We start from the raw sequence: 16,405 nt of genomic DNA, 5'->3' as shown, positions 1-16,405 counted from the left end.
AGAACTCCACAACAAAATGGAGTTGTAGAGCGAAAGAATAGGAATCTACAAGAAATGGCCATAACCATGATCAATGAAACTAATATGGCTAAGCATTTCTGGGCAGAAGCAATAAACACTGCATGCTATATTCAGAATAGAATCTCTATAAGACCTATTCTAAATAAGACTCCTTATGAATTGTGGAAGAACAGAAAGCCCAACATTTCATATTTTCATCCTTTTGGATGTGTGTGTTTTATTCTGAATCTAAAGATTATCTTTGTAAGTTTGATTCTAAAGCACAAAAGTGTTTCCTTCTTGGATATTCTGAACGCTCTAAAGGCTACAAGTATACAACACTGAAACATTGATTGTAGAAGAATCAATCAATATCAGGTTTGATGATAAGCTTAGTCTTGAAAAACCAAAGCAGTTTGAGAATTTTTCAGATATAGATATTGATATATCAGAAGCTGTAGAACCAAGAAGCAAAGCTGCAGAAGCCGGAAGTCCCAGAAGCAATGGATCATAAGATCAAGTTGCTGCATCTTTAGAGAATCTCAGGATTTCTGAAGAACCAACAGTCAGAAGATCACCTAGACTTGCTTCAGCTCATTCATAAGATGTGATCCTTGGGAAGAAAGATGATCCCATCAGAACAAGGGCATTCCTTAAGAACAATGCAGAATGTCAATTAGGTCTTGTTTCTTTGATAGAGCCAACTTCTGTTGATCAAGCTCTAGAAGATCCAGACTGGATAATTGCCATGCAAGAAGAACTCAATCAGTTTACAAGGAATGATGTATAGGACTTGGTTCCTAGACCAAAAGGATTCAACATCATCGGCACTAAGTGGGTGTTCAGAAACAAGCTAAGTGAGAAGGGAGAAGTGGTAAGAAACAAAGCCAGACTAGTTGCTCAGGGGTATAGTCAGCAAGAAGGGATTTACTACACAGAAACCTTTGCACCAGTGGCCAGGTTAGAATCTATTCGTCTATTAATTTCTTTTGCCACTCAACACAACATCACTCTTTATCAGATGGATGTCAAGAGTGCCTTCTTAAATGGTTATATAGATGAAGAAGTTTATGTCCATCAACCTCCTGGTTTTGAAGACTCCAAGTCTCCAAATTATGTTTTTAAGTTAAAGAAATCATTATACGGATTGAAGCAAGCTCCTAGAGCTTGGTATGAACGTTTAAGTTCTTTCCTTCTGGAAAATGGTTTCACTAGAGGAAAAGTGGACACTACTCTCTTTTATAAAACCTTTAAAAAGGATATTTTAATTTGTCAAATATATGTTGATGATATCATCTTTGGAACATCTAATGCTACACTTGGAAAGGAGTTTGCTGAGTCTATGCAGGCTGAATTTGAAATGAGCATGATGGGAGAACTCAAGTATTTCCTTGGGATTCAAATCAACCAAACTTCTGATGGAACCTATGTTCATCAAACGAAGTATGTGAAAGAACTTCTGAAGAAGTTTAATCTTTCTGAAAGCAAAGAAGCCAAAACTCCTATGCATCCAACATGTGTCCTAGGTAAGGATGAGGTAAGTAAGAAGGTAGATCAGAAGTTGTACAGAGGTATGATTGGATCTCTTCTATACCTAACTGCTTCTAGACCTGACATTCTCTTCAATGTTTGTTTGTGTCCTAGATTCCAATCAGATCCGAGAGAATCTCATTTAACTGCGGTTAAGAGAATTCTTAGGTATCTGAAAGGTACTACTAATGTTGGATTAGTTTACAGAAGATCCAAAGAATACAACTTAGTAGGATTCTGTGATGCTGACTATGCTGGAGATAGAATTGAAAGGAAGAGCACTTCTGGAAGTTGTCAATTTCCTGGAAGTCATCTGATCTCATGGTATAGCAAGAAGCAAGCTACAATTGCACTCTCAACAACAGAAGCAGAATATGTTGCTGCTGCTGGTTGTAGCACACAAATGCTCTGGATGAGAAGTCAGCTAGAAGATTATCAAATATATGAGAGTAACATTCCTATCTTCTGTGATAATACTTCTGCTATATGTTTATCAAAGAATCCTATCTTACATTCAAAAGCTAAACATATTGGGATTAAACATCATTTCATACGGGACTATGTTTAGAAGGGTGTTATATCTTTAAACTTTGTGGATACAGACCATCAATGGGCTGATATCTTTACAAAACCCCTTGCTGAAGATAGGTTTAAGTTTATTCTGAAGAATATCAGTATGGATTTATGCCAAGAATGAGAAAATGAGAAGATCTTATGTATGAGTATCTTTTGAGATATGATTGGATTTTCCTCTTATAAGAAGTTCTGATTGTAATCAATTAGAAGTAGTGATTCGGTTATTACTAACGTTTCATTGTCCAAGCTGATTCAGAATCTCTTTAAAAGTAAAACAGCTGTAATTGGCTTTCCAGATGGTAAACACGTGTTCACTATTTCTGGACAAGCGTGCGTGCAGTTGAGGGGACGCCTACTTAGGTAACTGTGCTAATCACTTCTTTTGTCATTATTATCTCTCCTCACGTCACGTAACATTAAATGCTATCCATCATTTCAGTTTATTTCTTTTTCGTTTCATATTCCTCAAACGTTTCTTTTCCCTCTATTTATTTCTCTATCTCTGTGCATTCTTTGTCATCTTTGTTTGCTCTCTCTCTTTATATGCATCTTGCATAAACCCTATCTTATTTCATCTTCAAACTAGCATTCACCATGAATCAGTTTTCAAGTTCCTCTCAACTAGCATTCAACAGACAAGTGGTTACTCCTCTAAAAACTTGCTCCACTCCTCCATCAGAAATGGAAGTTTTGTCTAAATCTTCTATGGACGCTGGTGACTTGAGTGCTTATGGTTCCAAACCAAATGCGAAGACAAAGGCTCAATGGTGGTCAATCTATGTGAATAGAACGGTTGGAAGGGTTGATTGGTTCAAGGTTGAGAATCAAATCTCGGGGATTGCTGACATTGATTTCAAGACGGATCTTTCAAGAGACTCAGGAGTCCAAGAAGTCTCATGTCAGATCTCTTCTGAGATGCTGTTATCAACATTCATCCAAAGGAAGAAGACTTTCTTGAGATATTGGGTGGAGTTAAGCTTCATGTTCTTAACTTCTATGTTAAGAGAAAGTCCCGTTTGAGACATTAGCTCTCCTCCTGTGAACTGTCTCTCACTTCCTCCTTGGATTCATGCATTCTCCTTCCGTAGAACTTCTCGTCTGGACAGGCATGGAGAGTTTCAAGCTTTCATGGCTAGACAAACTGAGATAAACACAGGGATTCGTGATATGTTAGCACATATTTTGTCTAAGCTAGGGTCTTAGTCTTTTAGTCTTTTTAGTTTTGTTGCATCTGCTTTTCTGCATACATCTTTTGTAATTCTGTTTGATCAATCAATGAAAAGTTTAATTTTGTTTCTTTCCTTTGTCGTTTTCTACATCTGAGTCTTTTATTCTTTTTGATGTTATGACAAAAAGGGGGAGAAAATATATGATAAATGATCTAATTAATATTATCAGTTACCGGTTAAAAAGGCCCCACATCACTAACAGAACTTGCAAAGTTCTATGCTTTAAGTTGTGTTGTTGCAGGAACTGAAGATTCTTTTAAAAGATCAACATAAGAAGCAACAAGATGAGGAAACGCAATTCTATAGAGAATCAAGCTCTTGGATTCTTGAAGCAGGCTGAGTGCTATGAAGCTTCAGGATCAGAAGCAAGAAGGAAGAATGTTCAGATATTCTGATGATAGAATATGCTCTGAAACATACTCTATGTTCTGACTCTTTCATGCTGACTTTTGTCGTTTAGTTTTGTTCTGTAACATTTCAGGATGTAGAGATGCTATGATGATGCTCTGGTACATTCAACAATGTTCTGATACAATCTAGCATGAAGTGATGAAAGAAGAAATTCAAGCTCTAAAGCTGTCCTAATGGAAGAAGAAGTCAGAAGCTGTGAATGTTCCGAAGATCAAAGAAATTCAAGTTCTGAAGCTGTCCGATGGAAGCAGAAATCAGAAGCTGTGAATGTTCTGAAGATAAAAGAAATTCAAGTTCTGAAGCTGTCCGATGGAAGCAGAAATCAGAAGCTGTGAATGTTTTGAGGATCTAAAGAAATTAAAAGTTCTGAAGCTGTCCTATGGAAGCAAAAATCAGAAGTCATGAATGTTCTGAAGATCAAGCATATGTGAACGTCTCTACTGAAATACTCAGGGAAGTCTTTTATTTATAAAATTCTTCTAGTATTAATTTCAGGGGGAGATTATTCATCTCAGGGGGAGATTGTTAATCTTAGGGGGAGACATATTCACATGCTTATGCTATAGATTTGTAACTGTCTTTAGCTATCTACTCTTTCTGATCGCAAATTCATATCATTTATATATGCTTTTGTCATCATCAAAAAGGGGGAGATTGTTAGAACAAGATTTGTTCTGATCAATATTCTTAGTTTTGATGATAACAAGGATATGAATTTTGTGTGAGATAATGTGGTACTCTAATACATTGCAATTTCCCTTTCAGGAAATATATAAAGAGTATGCACAAATCAGCGCTCAGAAGCTTTGACTCAGAAGGTTCAGCATGCAACATCAGAACATGGTCTGGCAAGACATCAGAAGATGGTCAAGGCAGAATCAGAACATGGGTCTATGAATGCATCAGAAGAACTTGAGTTCAGAAGCAGAAGCACTGAAGTCCTCATGGTATCACGCTCAGAAGCACTTCAAGGTCAGAAGACAAGAAGATGCTCTGCACCAAGCTGTTTAACTCTGATGATATTCAACCGTTGTAAACACAAACATCAGATCAGAAGCAAGTACAAGATGGAAGGCTACGCTGACTGACAAAAGGAACGTTAGAAGCTATTAAAGGCAACGTCAGTAGACACAGCATGAACAAGGCTCGAGGTAGTTGACAAAAGCGTGAAACATTAAATGCAATGCTGTACGGAATACACAAAGCATTAAATGCTCCCAATGGTCATCTTCTCAAGTGCCTATAAGTATGAAGTTCTGATGAGAAGCAAGGTTACCAATTCTTAACGAACTTATTCTAAAAACATGCTGAAACGCTGTTCAACTCAAAGCTCAGAAACTTCATCTTCATCAAAGCTCACTACATTGTTGTTGTAATATATTAGTGAGATTAAGCTTAAACGTTAAGAGAAATATCACTGTTGTGATTATAGCTTTTCAGAAGCAATTTGTAATACTCTTATTTGATTACATTAATTTGTAAGTAACTAGAGTGATCAAGTGTTGATCAGGATACTCTAGGAAGTCTTAGCTTGTGTCTAAGCAGTTGTAATTAGAGTGATCACGTGGTGGTCAGGATACTCTAAGAAAGTCTTAGCTTGTGTCTAATCATTTGTTCCTAGATTGATCAGATTGTGATCAGGATACTCTAGAAGACTTAGTCGTGGGCTAAGTGGAAAACCATTGTAATCTGTTGAGATTAGTGGATTAAATCCTCAGGTGAGGTAAATCACTCCGTGGGGATGGACTGGAGTAGTTTAGTTAACAACGAACCAGGATAAAAATAACTGTGCAAATTGTTTTTATTGTTTAAGTTTTTAGACTACACTTATTCGAACCCCCCTTTCTAAGTGTTTTTCTATCCTTCAAAATTAACTATTAAAAGATTGATTTTTTATCATGTTTTTTGGAGGTTGACCCTTTCCAGGGGTTTTGACTCTTGTAGGGAACTTATCTTTTAAGAGGAATAAGTCTTTGGATTTGAATGAGTGATTTTGGAGGCTGACCCTTTCCAGGGGTTTTTATTAAAATGAAGGAATGTGTGGAGGCTAACCCTTTCCAGGGGTTTTTATTAAAATGAAAGAATGTGTGGAGGCTAACCCTTTCCAGGGGTTTTATTAAAATGAAAGAATGTGTGGAGGCTAACCCTTTCCAGGGGTTTTTAAAATGAATGGCAGAAAGATTATCTAATGGAGACTTCTTGTTTTAAAGCCCAAGATTAAGGCTGACTCTTGCTGGTGATGAGCAAACATAGATCCTAGACTCTGCTAAGGGAGATTGATGAAGATAAGGGTGTCAGAGACTGTCCATGTCTCTCATTCCAAAAAGTGCACTCAATATGAAATTGAGACAATCTTAGCTTGTTTAAAGTCTGGTTTAAAGAATGGAAGAAACTCACCAGGATAGGCTAAAAGGTAACTAAAGACCTGTTCCTATGTTTATAAGAAACCTGATGGGTCCTTGTATACAAGCTCAAGAGGAAGCTGGAAATGCTTTTAAGAAGCCTGTGGGTCCTTGTACAAAGCCCAAGAGGAGGCTAATCGAGGGTCATCGAGGGTCCTTGTTATAGCACAAGAGAAAGCTAGGTGGTTTTGAACTTATTTTGGCTCTGAGCAAATGGGTAAGAGGTTTCACAGGGAATAATTCCTCTTTGGGTGGATGTGCCCTATTCTGGGTTCTAAGGTTTTTGACAAGATGTTTCACCGGGAATAATTCATCTTGGGGGTTTGAACTACAGATCTCTAATTAGGAAAGAGCCTTCACCGGGAAGACATTCTCAATGCTAGGCCATATTCCTATAATATATATATATATATATATATATATATATATATATATATATATATATATATATATATATATATATATATATAGTTTAACTGTCCTAGGGTTTACACTCAAACGTAGTTCTAATATATAAACAGTTCTATATTTGACAGTAATTTAAATAAAAACTGTAAATTGAAAGCTTGAAAAGCCTAACCTGGATGGAGTGGAGGCCTTTGAAGAAGTATGTACAAAGCCTCAATAGCAATTTTTGTTATTTTGTTGATAACAGTTGAATATTTATTATAAACAGTTAAAGGTTTTGAAAACAGAAGAAGTGAAGATGGACAAAGGTCACATAGGTATCTGAAGAGTTTCACCGGGAATAATGCCCTTCAAATACCAGAAGAATGTTTTGAAAACAAAAAGGAGATTTTGTAAATAAAGTTTTTGAAAACAAACTATAAAAAGAAAGAAAGTGTTGCGTCTTACACTCTATTAGAGGCCCATTGAAAATGAATGACTGTTTATGAGAAACAATTGGAAAATGATTGCAATGATATAAGGTTTTGTTGTTTGAAAACCTTAATCATTTGTTTAATCGGAGACTGAAAACAGTTTTGAATATCGACAAAAAGTCACTTAATTAAGGTAAAGATGAAATCTATACCTAGTTAAGACCTAAATAATTAGGGTTTTATCATAAGATTATTTACAAAATAATTAGGTTAAAACAAAATGAAGATATATATTTTCAAAGTATTTAAGAAAACACTTAAAACATACTATTTTAAACCTAATAAAAATATATGAAATAAATAATATTTTTATGATTTTTTTGATTATTCACAAAATAGATATATTAAATGACAAGTGTGTAAAAAATGAAATTAAAATGAATTAATTTGATAGGTTAAATAATTGTTTAAAGTTGTAAAGAAAACAAATGGAAAAAAGTGATAAAAAATACGGTTTTGTCACTACCAAGGCTTGAACCCACGCTCCCATGGTCACCACACAAAACAAAGCCAACTGAGCTACACGCTCAGTGTGACTAAAGAGGGATTCCAATTGGTTATATGTGAAACACGCGCGTTAAAATGAAAAATAAAAACAAAAGGTCTGAGGGGGGGATCGAACCCCAGACCTAAGGCATGAGAAAGTGAGAGGCGCTTGTAACCAAGTGAGCTGAACGTTTTAGTCGTTCAAAACACGCTTCCAATTGATTATATTTTAAACTTGCTTCTGAGAATTCAAAAACGCGCGCAAAGCAACTTCATCTTCAACCTCACGATTTCAATTTCTGGAAATCCTATCTCCCTCAATTCTCAACTAAATTCAAAGATGTAAAGATGGATTTTGCTCGTTCTTGGACGAGGATCATGATGGTGTCCTTTAATTTCATTTATTCTAAGTGTAACATAAAATTTGCAAGCATGAACACTAAGAACCCTAAAACTGAAATTAAACATGAAATACTATATATGCATGATTTGATGCAATTGATTGAGGGATAATGATCTATGAAGGTGCAGAAACCAACTGGTAACTTCATTTTAAATTTATCATGCGTGAATCATAGAGTTTGAAGCTTTTGAAACTTACCTGAAAAATGAAGATTTGGCTCTGATCAAAGTGTGTTGCAGAGTTGATGCAACGATCCAGATAGCTTCAGTGATCCTCCTGGAAGGTGTTGAGATGCTTAACTTGGACTGAAAGTGCCCATAACCTCTTGCTCGACCCCAACTGCAACAGCTCCAAGTGAGAGGTGAAGATGATGATCCCCCACGTACAGAAGTGTTCTAGAGGTTTGGATCACCTCTAAATGACTCCCCTAAGGTGTTTGAATAATTAATTCCAAAGGAAGAGCTCTGGTTTGAAGAATCCGAGTCTTCTTGTCAAAGAACCTTTGAAAACCTTAAGTATGAAGAAAGAAGAGAGAAAGCAAGAATTCTGTTGCTTTGGTGTCTTTTCTAAATGAGAAAGACCCCTCTATTTATAGGCAAATGGTTCAGAGCAAATGAACATAGCAAGCTTGCTTAGTGAAGTGAGTTTGGTTTCTTAGCCATGAAGAAATTTTGAAAATATCCCAAATGCAATGATGCATTTTCGGGCTAGCTTCCCCAACCATTGATCTTGTATGATCTTAGGGAACATTTCTGATGCAGAGGAGAGTTCTAATTGGCTTAGAGCAAGATTCCTTGATGATTCACCATTTGCCATAAATTCAAAAATGCAATCATTACATAATCACATATTTTGGTTTTGGAATATTCTCTTCAAATATTTGTGTAATGATGCAAATGATCCTCTCTTATCCTTGTAATGTTTCTGAGTTTTAGAGGTATCAATTAGTGTAAACACTTGCACAAAATTGCCAATTTCAAACTTATGCATGACCTATAGTTTCACTTCAAATGCCTAACTTTGATCAATCATATCTCTTAGCTCAAAATGAATTTGGAGAAGGTTGAGCATAGTTTGGAAAGCCCTTAATATGTACTTTGATTCATTATTTTGGTGTTTGCCCAAATTCTTTAGGGAAATTAGTGAAAAAGTCCCATAAAGTTTGAAGAAAACTAGGGTTTTCTTGCATTTTTTGTGAAGGCAGCCACTTTGAAGCTCCATAACTCTTCAATGGTTGATTTTTAGCCAAAACATTATATGTGTCAAAGTTGTTTATTGGATCAAAATCTACAACTTTCATGTTGGAAGTTTTTTTCAGTTTGTAGGTGAAATTTTGAGAAAATCCCTTCCAAAGTTTGGCAAAAATCACTTGAAAACACTTAGAAAATATTCTAAGTATGAAAAGTCAAACTTTTGACTTTTGATTCTTTGATTGATTTTCTTGATTTTCCTTGATCAAATGACTTCAAATATCATATATTGATGATTTAAAACTTCAAAAGTCATGGTTGACCAATATTTCCAAAAAGTCAAAGGTGATCCTGTGCAGTTGACTTTTTCATGTGAAGTGAATTCTTGGACTTTTGTGATGAATCAAAATATCCTCTTCAAATGAGTGATGTGAATGGATTATATTGAGGTAATAGGAGCTCTTGATTCATGCTTTGAGTTTTAGATCCATGTCCTGATTAAAAGTCAACTATCTTGGTGAATTAGGTCAAAAACCCTAATTGTCGACCAGATGAAATTGATGACTGTGGATCTTGGCTTGGAGTGTAATGCCCAATGGATATTGTCATATGAGCTATTTGAAGATGATTGATGCCTTTGAGTGATCCCTTGGAGTTTTCTAGGGTTTCCCAAATGTGATCCCTGATTTTAGTCCTTGATGGGGCTCAAAACCCTAGACTGGGTATCAGATGAACAAGTGACTGCTCTGAGTATCTATTTTGTCTTTGATGAAAAGTCTAAAAGATATGGCATCTCAGGGGGTCAAAAATTAGGGTATGACAGATGCCCCTAGTTAAGTTTCTTTCATCTGGAGGGAGAGAGATTAAGATCTCGATTGCTTCAGAGTGAAAGAGACTTAAATACCAAAGAATGCCCGAATTTTTGGGCGTTCCTGAGATGTTGCAATGATGAAAATCTTTGTATGACTTGATCCCGTTGTCGCACTTGGCGGGGGATAGGGAGACAAACTCCTGTAGAAATATGTAATGTGGATTCGGGTGAATGGTTGGCAAAATAACATGCACAAACCATCTTCTTTAACTAAGCGCCGATACTTAGAAAAAGGTAAGAAACCTCCCCTCGTTTCGGATGTCCATATCTCGAAACTGGTCTCAGTTGTGATAACCTCCCCTCAATCCGGATGTTTGTATCTCGGAACTGGTCTCAGTTATAATGACGATAAACAACCTCCCCTCGTTTCGGATGTGCATATCCTGAAACTGGTCTCAGTTGTATTTGGACAATATCTCAGATAAAGAGAAAATTTCCAAAGGTTTGTTTCCTCACCAAACTTCTCATCAGCACTTGGAGATGAGACGCCATTTGATGGTAATAAAGAAACTTCACCATCTCTCCTTTCGACTTGACGTCTTTGAAAGAATGTCATACGGCCTCATGATCTTTTGAGGGGCTAATGACTTTGCTTGAAAGCAGACGAACTGTTTTCGGGGTGAAAACCACCAGTCGTCGACTTATGCCGGGGAATCAACAAACTGTTTTCCTAAGAGGAAAACCGCCATTTGTCGATCTCTTGAGTATTTAACAGACAAACTGTCTTTCTTTGGGGAAAGACTGCCATTTGCCAATTGCTAGGGGAACAAACTGTCTTCTGCTGAAAGAGACTACCATTTGCTGACTCCGCTGGGGATCATTTGTCGATCCGCTGGGGTGGAAACGAGTCGTTTTCCGAGATAGAAAACTGTCGTTTATCGACTCGTGCTGAGGAATCTGAACTATCTTCTTTGAAGAAGATTATCATTTACTGACTCCGCTGAGGATTTGTTGAAGCATCCTCCTGAGAAAACTTGTCGCTTGTCAACTTTGCCGGAGAATCAGAGTTATTTTCCTGATGAAAACTGTCATTTATTGACCTTGCTGGGTATATGCAACGACTCTGTGAGGAAGGAAAATGCGAAACAATTTCATCTTGTCGAGTGTCGCTCTGCGGGAGAATCTCGGTCGGGGAATTCCAAAAGTGAACAAACTATCTCTTTGAAGGAGATTGCCATTTGTTGACCAGCTCGGGGAGACCCTTGTGTACGAAACATCGTCTCGAAGAGGAAAGTTCCTCCATAACTTGCAGGGGAAACTTGAATACATGCCTTAATGACTTGGGCACTAACTAGACTATGCAATTATGATGTATGCATGAAAATCATGATAATTATAAAATGTAAAGTGAATGTGAATAGAATTGTCGCGGATGTGAAATCCTTATGATACGACTTGAATTTTGTTGATCAAAAGATGTCTTCTTCTTGAGAGACGTACTCCATTGGGGATATCTAATTATCAGTTGCCCGTTGTTTTGAAGTGAGTGACATGATTTTATGTGAAGATCCGACATCGGGAGATGTTCGCAAAGCGACCTCATGGGGAAATCTGGGTTCCCGGAGTCTCAACCGTTCTTGGAGCAACTGTTTGCATTCTTCCTATTGTTTGTAAACCTTAGAAAGAAATTTCACCTTTATTTTTGCAAGTAAATTCATTTTATTTTATGAAAACATTTGTTTTAAGAGAATGACTGTTTAAACCTAAAACGCATTTCAAGAAACTGAAATAAGACTCAATTGCAAAGAAAGGCACAAGGCTCAAATTATAATTTATGGAATGGTAATCAGCCAAATGCTTGATTCCATGGAGTATTTACAAAGTTGGAAATTGGTAATTTTCGGGAAAAGGGCTACGATGAATCGTGACTGTTAGAACAAGATTTGTTCTGATCAATATTCTTAGTTTTGATGATAACAAGGATATGAATTTTGTGTGAGATAATGTGGTACTCTATTACATTGCAATTTCCTTTTCAGGAAATATATAAAGAGTATGCACAAATCAGCGCTCAGAAGCTTTGACTCAGAAGGTTCAGCATGCAACATCAGAACATGGTCTGGCAAGACATCAGAAGATGGTCAAGGCAGAATCAGAACATGGGTCTATGGAAGCATCAGAAGAACTTCAGTTCAGAAGCAGAAGCACTGAAGTTCTCATGGTATCACGCTCAGAAGCACTTCGAGGTCAGAAGACAAGAAGATGCTTTTGCACAAAGCTGTTTGACTCTGATGATATTCAAACGTTATATACACAAACATCAGATCAGAAGAAAGTACAGGTGACAGGCTACGCTGACTGACAAAAGGAACGTTGGAAGCTATTAAAGGCAACGTCAATAGACACAGCGTGAACAAGGCTCGAGGTAGTTGACAATAGCGTGAAACATTAAATGCAATGCTGTACGGAACACGCAAAGCATTAAATGCTCCCAACGGTCATCTTCTCAAGTGCCTATAAATATGAAGTTCTGATGAGAAGCAAGGTTACCAATTCTGAACGAATCAACGACAAATTCTGAACGAACCTATTCTGAATAACTTGCTGAAACGCTGTTCAACTCAAAGCTCAGAAACTTCATCTTCATCAAAGCTCACTACATTGCTGTTGTAATATATTAGTGAGATTAAGCTTAAACGTTAAGAGAAATATCACTGTTGTGATTATAGCTTTTCAGAAGCATTTGTAATACTCTTAGAATTGATTACATTAATTTGTAAGTAACTAGAGTGATCAAGTGTTGATCAGGATACTCTAGGAAGTCTTAGCTTGTGTCTAAGCAGTTGTAATTAGAGTGATCGCGTGGTGGTCAGGATACTCTAAGAAAGTCTTAGCTTGTGTCTAAGCATTTGTTCCTAGAGTGATCAGGTTGTGATCAGGATACTCTAGTAGACTTAGTCGTGGGCTAAGTGGAAAACCATTGTAATCTGTTGCGATTAGTGGATTAAATCCTCAGGTGAGGTAAATCACTCTGTGGGGGTGGACTGGAGTAGTTTAGTTAACAACGAACCAGGATAAAAATATCTGTGCAATTTGTTTTTATCGTTCAAGTTTTTAGACTACACTTATTCAAAACCCCCCTTTCTAAGTGTTTTTCTATCCTTCAATTGGCATCAGAGTGCGGTTCTAAGGTGCAAGCACTTAACCGTGTTTAGAAAAGATTCAGGAAGAGAAAAACGCTTCAGTATAAGATGGCTGGTGAAATTCCAACAAATTCACCTGCATCTACATCTGGCTCTGCTGAGCAATATAATGTTAACAATGGTTATACTAGACCACCAGTATTTGATGGTGAAAACTTTGAATACTGGAAAGATAAACTGGAAAGTTACTTTCTTGGTCTAGATGGTGAACTATGGGATCTTCTGATGGATGGTTACAAACATCCAGTGAAAGCTAGTGGCGTAAGGCTTACCAGGCAAGAAATGGATGATGATCAGAAGAAGCTTTTCAAGAATCATCATAAATGTAGGACTGTTTTGCTGAATGCTATCTCTCATGCTGAGTATGAGAAGATATCTTACAGGGAAACTGCCTATGATATATATGAGTCATTAAAAATGACCCGTGAGGGAAATGCTCAAGTTAAGGAGACTAAAGCTCTTGCTCTAATCAAGAAATATGAAGCCTTCAAGATGGAGGATGATGAAAACATTGAGAAGATGTTCTCAAGATTTCAAACACTAACTGCTGGATTAAGAGTTCTGGATAAAGGCTACACCAAGGCTGATCATGTAAAGAAGATTATCAGAAGCTTACCCAGAAGATGGGGTCCAATGGTGACTGCATTCAAGATTGCCAAGAATCGGAATGAAGTTTCTTTGGAAGAGCTTATCAGTGCCTTGAGAAGCCATGAAATAGAGCTGGATGCAAACGAGCCTCAGAAGAAAGGTAAGTCTATTGCATTAAAATCTAATGTTAAAAAATGCACTAACGCTTTTCAGGCTAGAGAAGAAGATCCTGAAGAATCAGAATCTGAAGAAGAAGATGAACTGTCCATGATCTCTAGAAGGGTAAACCAACTCTGGAAGAGCAAGCAAAGGAAGTTCAGAGGCTTCAGAAGTTCAAAGAGATTTGAACGTGGAGAATCTTCTGGTGACAAAAGATCTGACAAGAAGAAGGCTGTCTGCTATGAGTGCAATGAGCCTGGACATTACAAGAACGAGTGTCCAAAACTTCAGAAGGAGAATCCCAAAAAGAAGTTTCATAAGAAGAAAGGTCTTATGGAAACATGGGATGATTCAGAATCAGAATCAGAATCAGACTCTGAAGGAGAACAAGCCAACTTCGCGCTGATGGCTACAGAAGATGATGGATCAGAATTTACATCAGAATCAGATTCAGAAGAGGTATTTTCTGAACTATCTAGAGAAGAGTTAGTTTCCAGTTTAACAGAACTTCTGGAACTCAAGGCTCATCTTAGTATCAAATACAAAAAGCTAAAGAAGCAGTTTGAATTTGAAACTAAGAAGCTGGAAGTGGAAAACTCTGAACTGAAGGAAAAAGTTTTAAATCTATCCAGAGATAGTGGATCTCCTTCTGAAACAGAAAAATCCATTCCTAGCATGAATCATATTCTGAAAGAATATGACTCGAGCTTCAGAAAGTTCTTATCTAGAAGTATTGGCAGAAGTCATCTTGCTTCTATGATATATGGTGTTTCTGGAAACAGAAGGTTTGGTTTTGGCTATGAGGGTGATACCTCACATAAATTTGAACCTGTTGATGATCTGAAGATCACATACAAGCCATTGTATGATCAGTTCAAATATGGCCATGCTCATGATATTAGGCTCACTTCACATGCACAGAAGTTTAACACTGTTCACACCAAGAAGCATGTGACACATCCTAAGAAATATCATGCTGACAAACCTAAAGAATATCATGCTGTTCCTCCTGTTAAATATTTTGCTAAACCCAAGTTCAATTAGAACTTGAGGAGAACTAACAAGAAAGGACCCAAGAAATTGTGGGTACCTAAGGAGAAGATAATTTCTGTTGCAGATATCCTTGGCGGCAAAGAGGACAAAAAGCAAAATGTCATGGTACCTGGACTCTGGGTGCTCGCGACACATGACGGGAAGAAGGTCTACATTCCAAGACCTGGTGCTTAAACCAGGTGGAGAAGTCAAGTTTGGAGGAGATCAGAAGGGCAAAATCATTGGCTCTGGAACCATAAGTCTTGGTTACTCTCCTTCCATAACTAATGTACTTCTTGTAGAAGGATTAATGCATAACTTATTATCCATAAGTCAATTAAGTGACAATGGTTATGATATAATCTTTAATCAAAAGTCTTGCAAGGCTGTAAGTCAGAAGGATGGCTCAATCCTATTTACAGGCAAGAGAAAGAACAACATTTATAAGACAGATCTTCAGGATCTTAAGAATTAGAAGGTGACTTGTCTTATGTCTGTTTCTGAAGAGAAATGGGTCTGGCACAGAAGATTAGGACATGCTAGTTTGAGAAAGATTTCTCAGATTAACAAGCTAAATCTTGTCAGAGGACTCCCTAATCTGAAATACAAATCAGATGCTCTTTGTGAAGCATGTCAGAAGGGCAAGTTCTCCAGACCTGCATTCAAGTCTAAGAATGTTGTTTCTTCCTCAAGGTCGTTAGAACTCTTGCACATTGATCTGTTTGGCCCAGTCAAAACAGCATCTGTCAGAGGGAAGAAATATGGATTAGTCATCGTTGATGATTATAGCCGCTGGACATGGGTAAAGTTCTTAAAACACAAGGATGAGTCTCATTCAGTGTTCTTTGAATTCTGCACTCAGATCCAATCTGAGAAAGAGTGTAAAATCATAAAGGTTAGAAGTGATCATGGTGGCGAATAATTTGAGAACAAATTCTTTGAGGAGTTCTTCAAAGAAAATGGTATTGCCCATGATTTCTCTTGTCCTAGAACTCCACAACAAAATGGAGTTGTAGAGCGAAAGAATAGGACTCTACAAGAAATGGCCAGAACCATGATCAATGAAACCAATATGGCTAAGCATTTCTGGGCAGAAGCAATAAACACTGCGTGTTATATTCAGAATAGAATCTCTATCAGACCTATTCTAAATAAGACTCCTTATGAATTGTGGAAGAACAGAAAGCCCAACATTTCATATTTCCATCCTTTTGGATGTGTATGTTTTATTCTGAATACTAAAGATCATCTTGGTAAGTTTGATTCTAAAGCACAAAAGTGTTTCCTTCTTGGATATTCTGAACGCTCTAAAGGCTACAGAGTATACAATACTGAAACATTGATTGTAGAAGAATCAATCAATATCAGGTTTGATGATAAGCTTGGTCTTGAAAAACCAAAGCAGTTTGAGAATTTTGCAGATTTTGATATTGAAATATCAGAAGCAGTAGAACCAAGAAGCAAAGCTGCAGAAGCTGATAGTCTCAGAAGCAATGGATCAGAA

This window comes from Vicia villosa, linkage group LG5 (genome assembly GCF_029867415.1).
Source record: "Vicia villosa cultivar HV-30 ecotype Madison, WI linkage group LG5, Vvil1.0, whole genome shotgun sequence".
NCBI lineage: Eukaryota > Viridiplantae > Streptophyta > Magnoliopsida > Fabales > Fabaceae > Vicia > Vicia villosa.
Note: the sequence above shows the minus strand (reverse complement) of the source record.